Source organism: Salmo salar, chromosome 08 (assembly GCF_965601325.2).
Source record: "Salmo salar chromosome 08, fSalSal1, whole genome shotgun sequence".
In the NCBI taxonomy this organism is placed as follows: domain Eukaryota; kingdom Metazoa; phylum Chordata; class Actinopteri; order Salmoniformes; family Salmonidae; genus Salmo; species Salmo salar.
Genome location: NC_138298.1, coordinates 10,679,840 through 10,687,177, shown reverse-complemented (window position 1 = coordinate 10,687,177; position 7,338 = coordinate 10,679,840).

Sequence of the window (7,338 nt, the reverse complement as noted above, 5' to 3'; positions counted from 1 at the left end):
CCCTGTCTGTTGGTCAGTGTGGCAGGTTTCCCTTGTGTTCTTAAAATACACCCCATCCACTCGCCCACCTCTGCCCCTGCCTGGCCGCCCGCCTGCCCCTTGCCTCTCTTTTCCTCTCCTCTCCGGCAGCGATGGGATTAGAGCCTGCACTTCTTTCTCCAATCAGTGACTGCAGATGGTGGCTCCAGCTCCAGCAGTTCACCCAGCCCTCCCCCTCCCCAAACACCCCGCACTCATCCGGGCCCCTACCCTACCCTGCACTCCTCTCACCACAGGATCCCCGCTCGAGTAGCACTCTTACAGGCCAACTTGCTGGTCCCATGCCAGCTACCTGCCGTTACCTAACTACTCAGATGCTTGGAAGTTAAAGCGGCGTAATGGAACGCAGAGTGAAATTATAACAGTGAAATGATACCCTTTGTGGTCGACGTTGAGGGTCGGGGCAATACTTAGCTTGGTTGGAAGTTACTTAGGGTGAAATAGAACCTGAAGTGCTAGGCTGTCGTTGTGATGTGAGCGACAGAGGGCCTTGAACAGTGGAAATCAGATGTACAGTAGGGTGATGATTATGCAGTTAAAACAAAGCTTAGGAAAGCTGTATGATTTTCTCTGCAAGACGCAACAACTACCTCCAACGGCCACACAAAATCTATACCCCACTTAAAAACCATCTGTACTATTCAAAATCAATAGGGACCAAAATTCTTCATATTGGTGACTGCCTTCGACTGCCATCTGTGAGGTATTCTACAAGCATATATTGACTGTAAAGTTAGAAGCAGGCTTGCTTATTTGATACATCGACAATATGCAACAGGGAGAATGGGTTACGATGACAATTCACGCTCGAAATAAAGGATATCTGATAGCACAAATGGTGATTCAATCACCTTTTTGATGCAAAATCACGAGAGAGAGAGAGAGAGAGAGAGCAGAGAGAGAGAGAGAGAGAGAAAGAGAGATAGCTAGGTAGAGCGATAGATAGCAAGAGAGAACACTGAATTCAAACAAATAACTTGCAGCTGTTCCGAGGCAACAAGACTGAGAGAAAGCTAAGCCTTGGTCGGCTAACAAAAGTAACTATGGTTACGGCCGCTCGGCATGGCACTAGATTTCCACCGCTTCACTCCAGAAATAAAACTGTTGGGCTAAGAGCGAAGAGCAGGTAAAGACAAAAGATCCTGGGCGAGCACTATTTATAGCAGCCAGGCTTTACATAACCAGCACAGAGGGCAGTGTTGGTACTATAGAGCTACTGGGTGGAGCGGCTGCTGCTGGGTGCTTCTGGTTGCTGGAATGCACTGCAGGTTTCTAAAAGGGGCAGAGGTGCTGGGCATGAGGGAGGGGAGAGGGCCACGGAGAGAGGCGAGAGCCAGTCCTGGGGTGAGAGAAGGAAGGGAGGGGGTGAGTGAGTGAGTGTGGTGGCATACCAGGGGAGCTCTACGTTGAAAGATAAGAAAGTGGGGAGGGCATTTGTTGTTGTTGTTGGTGATGATAATAGTCCTAACTAGTGAGGGGAGGAGAGAGGGGGTACTACGCAGGAAGAGGATGTTGTTTTGTTTTGCTGACGGACGGACGGATGGACACACACACAACGCTCTACTCTTGCGTCTATCGACATCCCATGCTCCCCTGGGAGAGGCCGTGACGTCAGCGGCGAGGCGCCACCAGAATGTCCGCCCGCCGTTTGGCGTCAACATCAGCATTTACATCATCGGGCGACGCGTTAACGAGTGTTTGAGAGTGAGAGAAATACATTAGCCGAGCTCAGAGTGGCCAGCTTAGCCACGGGTTGTGATGTAGAATCCACACACACTCACACACACACACACACACACACACACACACACACACACCACACACACACACACACACCACACACACACACACACACACACACACACACACACACACACACACACACACACACACACACACACACACCCCCCCCCTTAAACGTCATAGCGTGAGCTCATAGACAAAGCCAGAGGCAGCGGAAAGTTAGGTGATTCCCCCCACATTATCATCTCACCCCAGGACAAAGCCCTTACAAGTCTCCCCTGTTATCCATGAGAACGTTCTCTTTGGGCTCTAATGTACGTGCCAGTGTGAAACAACGAACTAGGATCTACGCAGCCAGTGAACTGCCTAGAGATACTCTTCATGACCACCACCACATCTCACACAAATGGAACTATTAGCATAATTACCCATTTATATGGCTCTAACGTACCGCACTTCTCAATTGTAAGTGTAAAGCGATAGTCAAACTGTATTCAAAAATAGCTTTTCTCCAACGCCAGAAAAGCTTGATTAATTGGAATGGTGCTTGATTTTGTATGGTGCCTGACGTCGGTCAGACTTAATCATATGCCTCACCAAATCAAATCAACATTTAATTAGTGTATTTGACAAAAAAAGTGTCACAATACTCATTACACACAAAAAAAAGAAAGAGGGAGAAGAAAAAAATGACAAAGGGCAAAAGGTAAGGGAAAACAGTCAAATGTGACCTTAACTCTTACCCTCAGCCCCATTAACCTAACTCTAACCTTTAACCCCAAACATATCCTTAACATCCCTATGTACAAATCTACCAGCTGTACAATGTTCAATTACAAATGGACCCCTTATCCTACAGTAGAAACTCCTGTAGATCTGAAAGGATTGGATAAGCAAAACTTCACCCAATCTATCAGAGGTTAAGGTAAAGCTATTAACCATATTGCTTACATTTATCCAAGCCTTCCATGTGGACAGGAATTCCTAAGGGGTAGGAGGTAGGGGATTAGGGTCTATTTGGAAGAAAGAAACACACTTGGTTATTAATCAGCTCCCTCTAGCATAACTTTCTAGTCATTGCATTCTAGATAGCTGTGCTGAAAGAGGGGTTATTCATTTCTATCTCCAACCAGCGTTACTTTAATGATGCCCTCCATATGTAATTAGCTTTTTTAAAGGCAAACTATACAATAATTGAAATGTGAGATTTTGCCCAACACATTGCTTCCTTCTAACAGGGTATTGGGCAGTCACCAATTCTCTAGAGGACGCTCACATATTGTTTGGCTGTAAATCCATACAGAGAAAACGCACCAATGAATTGGCCGACACCATGGGCCTGACTCATCTGTTTATTATGCAGTCACATTAGTGAGCTCCGATGCCATTTGGCTATTATCCCATTTCAGCGTGAAAAAAGGGGTCTTCGGAACAGGGTGAATGCTCTGTGAATGCTTTAGTCACACTGATGGGTCGCTCTCTTCAAAGGAATTAATGTACTTTTTTTCTGACTGACTGCCATTGCTTTGAGGGGATGTAGAAATGTGGAATACATTTCCTCAGTGTGTGTGTGGGGGGAGTGAGGAGTGAGGAGTGAGGAGTGAGGAGGAGGAGGAGTGAGGAGAGGAGAGAGAGAGAGAGAGAGAGGAGGAGAGAGAGGAGAGAGAGAGAGAGAGAGAGAGAGAGAGAGGAGAGAGAGAGAGAGAGAGAGAGGGGTGTGGGTGTGTGTATGGGTCTACCATATGTATCATTTACTCAGGCACAAGGCCCATGATGACCAGATTTGCATTATCTGGTCAAGGGGTCAAATTCTAAGGCAACAATATATTACCTACGCACATTAACCCAGCAGTACTGCGCTAAACCAGTGGTATTCAAAGTCGGGGTCACGTGGGAATTGCAGTGGTTTCACCAAAATGTAATACAAATATATACACTGCTCCAAAAAATAAAGGGAACACTAAAATAACACATCCTAGATCTGAATGAATGAAATCATCTTATTAAATACATTTTTCTTTACATAGTTGAATGTGCTGACAACAAAATCACACAAAAATAATCAATGGAAATCCAATTTATCAACCCATGGAGGTCTGGATTTGGAATCACACTCAAAATTAAAGTGGAAAACCACACTACAGGCTGATCCAACTTTGATGTAATGTCCTTAAAACAAGTCAAAATGAGGCTCAGTAGTGTGTGTGGCCTCCACGTGCCTGTATGACCTCCCTACAACGCCTGGGCATGCTCCTGATGAGATGGCGGATGGTCTCCTGAGGGATCTCCTCCCAGACCTGGACTAAAGCATCCGCCAACTCCTGGACAGTCTGTGGTGGATGGAGCGAGACATGATGTCCCAGATGTGCTCAATTGGATTCAGGTCTGGGGAACAGGTGGGCCAGTCCATAGCATCAATGCCTTCCTCTTGCAGGAACTGCTGACACACTCCAGCCACATGAGGTCTAGCATTGTCTTGCATTAGGAGGAACCCAGGGCCAACCGCACCAGCATATGGTCTCACAAGGGGTCTGAGGATCTCATCTCGGTACCTAATGGCAGTCAGGCTACCTCTGGCGAGCACATGGAGGGCTGTGCGCCCCCCCAAAGAAATGCCACCCCACACCATGACTGACCCACCGCCAAACTGGTCATGCTGGAGGATGTTGCAGGCAGCAGAACGTTCTCCACGGCATCTCCAGACTGTCACGTCTGTCACATGTGCTCAGTGTGAACCTGCTTTCATCTGTGAAGAGCACAGGGCGCCAGTGGCGAAGTTGCCAATCTTGGTGTTCTCTGGCAAATGCCAAACGTCCTGCACGGTGTTGGGCTGTAAGCCCACTAGAGTGAAAGCACCGCCAGCATTCAAAAGTGACCAAAACATCAGCCAGGAAGCATAGGAACTGAGAAGTGGTCTGTGGTTACCACCTGCAGAACCACTCCTTTATTGGGGGTGTCTTGCTAATTGCCTATAATTTCCACCTGTTGTCTATTCCATTTGCACAACAGCATGTGAAATGTATTGTCAATCAGTGTTGCTTCCTAAGTGGACAGTTTGATTTCACAGAAGTGTGATTGACTTGGAGTTACATTGTGTTGTTTAAGTGTTCCCTTAATTTTTTTGAGCAGTATATATACACTGCTCAAAACTTTTGAATGCTGGCGGTGCTTTCACTCTAGTGGTAGCATGAGACGGAGTCTACAACCCACACAAGTGGCTCAGGTAGTGCAGCTCATCCAGGATGGCACATCAATGCGAGCTGTGGCAAGAAGGTTTGCTGTGTCTGTCAGCATAGTGTCCAGAGCATGGAGGCGCTACCAGGAGACATGCCAGTACATCAGGAGATGTGGAGGAGGCCGTAGGAGGGCAACAACCCAGCAGCAGGACCGCTACCTCCGCCTTTGTGCAAGGAGGAGCAGGAGGAGCACTGCCAGAGCCCTGCAAAATGACCTCCAGCAGGCCACAAATGTGCATGTGTCTGCTCAAACGGTCAGAAACAGACTCCATGAGGGTGGTATGAGGGCCCAACGTCCACAGGTGGGGGTTGTGCTTACAGCCCAACACCGTGCAGGACGTTTGGCATTTGCCAGAGAACACCAAGATTGGCAAATTCGCCACTGGCGCCCTGTGCTCTTCACAGATGAAAGCAGGTTCACACTGAGCACATGTGACAGACGTGACAGAGTCTGGAGACGCCGTGGAGAACGTTCTGCTGCCTGCAACATCCTCCAGCATGACCGGTTTGGCGGTGGGTCAGTCATGGTGTGGGGTGGCATTTCTTTGGGGTGCCGCACAGCCCTCCATGTGCTCGCTAGAGGTAGCCTGACTGCCATTAGGTACCGAGATGAGATCCTCAGACCCCTTGTGAGACCATATGCTGGTGCGGTTGGCCCTGGGTTCCTCCTAATGCAAGACAATGCTAGACCTCATGTGGCTGGAGTGTGTCAGCAGTTCCTGCAAGAGGAAGGCATTGATGCTATGGACTGGCCTGCCCGTTCCCCAGACCTGAATCCAATTGAGCACATCTGGGACATCATGTCTCGCTCCATCCACCAACGCCACGTTGCACCACAGACTGTCCAGGAGTTGGCGGATGCTTTAGTCCAGGTCTGGGAGGAGATCCCTCAGGAGACCATCCGCCACCTCATCAGGAGCATGCCCAGGCGTTGTAGGGAGGTCATACAGGCACGTGGAGGTCACACACACTACTGAGCCTCATTTTGACTTGTTTTAAGGACATTACATCAAAGTTGGATCAGCCTGTAGTGTGGTGTTCCACTTTAATTTTGAGTGTGACTCCAAATCCAGACCTCCATGGGTTGATAAATTGGATTTCCATTGATTATTTTTGTGTGATTTTGTTGTCAGCACATTCAACTATGTAAAGAAAAAAGTATTTAATAAGAATTTCTTTCATTCAGATCTAGGATGTGGTGTTTAAGTGTTCCCTTTATTTTTTTGACCAGTATATATAATAATTAAGAGTACAGATTATTGTATGGGACAATATAGATATGTTTTTTAGGAAGATCATTTGAAAGATACAATGTTATTGAGTAAATGTACTTATTAGTTTCTTTTCACTTTGATAAGAGATGAAAATGCAATGAATTGAAGGTTATTTGTTGATGTAAAAATCTAAATTTAGCGAATTTAATGACGTGTCATTTGGGGTGGGGTGCGGTGGGGTCGCAACAAATTCTTGGGGGAAAAAATGGGGTCCCCAGAAAAAAGTTGGGTTACCACTATGCTCCGCTGAAAAAGTCTTAACACCACTGTGCTAAACCCTCTGCACTGTCGGCCTCTCCTGTGGAACCTCGGACACAGCAGAGAGGCAGGTAGCCTAGTGGTTAGAGCGTTTGACTAGTAACCGAAAGGTTGTAAGATTCAATCCCCGAGCTGACAAGGTAAAAATCTGTCGTTCTGCCCGTGAACAAGGCAGTTAACCCACTGTTCCTAGGCCTTCATTGAAAATAAGAATTTGTTCTTAACTGACTTGCCTAGTTAAATAAAGGTAAAAATAAACATCTCCTCCCTACTGGACAACAGAGTGAGCTATCACTTCCACACTCAACTGTTGGCTGCTAAAATTCCCAGGGTTTCTAGATTAGAAATTACATTTGGAAGATTTCAGGAGGCTGGAAAATCTGGGGACTGTTACAGGAATTTTATTGTACATTGGAACTGTTCTGGGCAAACGACTATGAACAATGAATGTCTCTGTAGATCAATAAAAAGGATAATTCACCATTGGCAGAATGTGAAATAAAGACAACGGCAGTTGTGCTTATGTTTTTTAATAAAACATTTCCAGTAGCCTACTTCCCAAAAGTGAGGCAAATTACATGAACACATAAAAGACGTCTGCTTTATGTTGGTGATGATAGTTTAAAGATCAATGCAACATTCAGTATTTCTAGGTTTTTCACCATTTACATTCATTCTCTAACTAGCTACAAGACAGTGCTGCTTCCTCCTGAGTATAGGCTTATTTATAGAACTGCAAACCTGACTGCGACAAGACCGACCTTGAAATACACATCTATTCAAAAGGC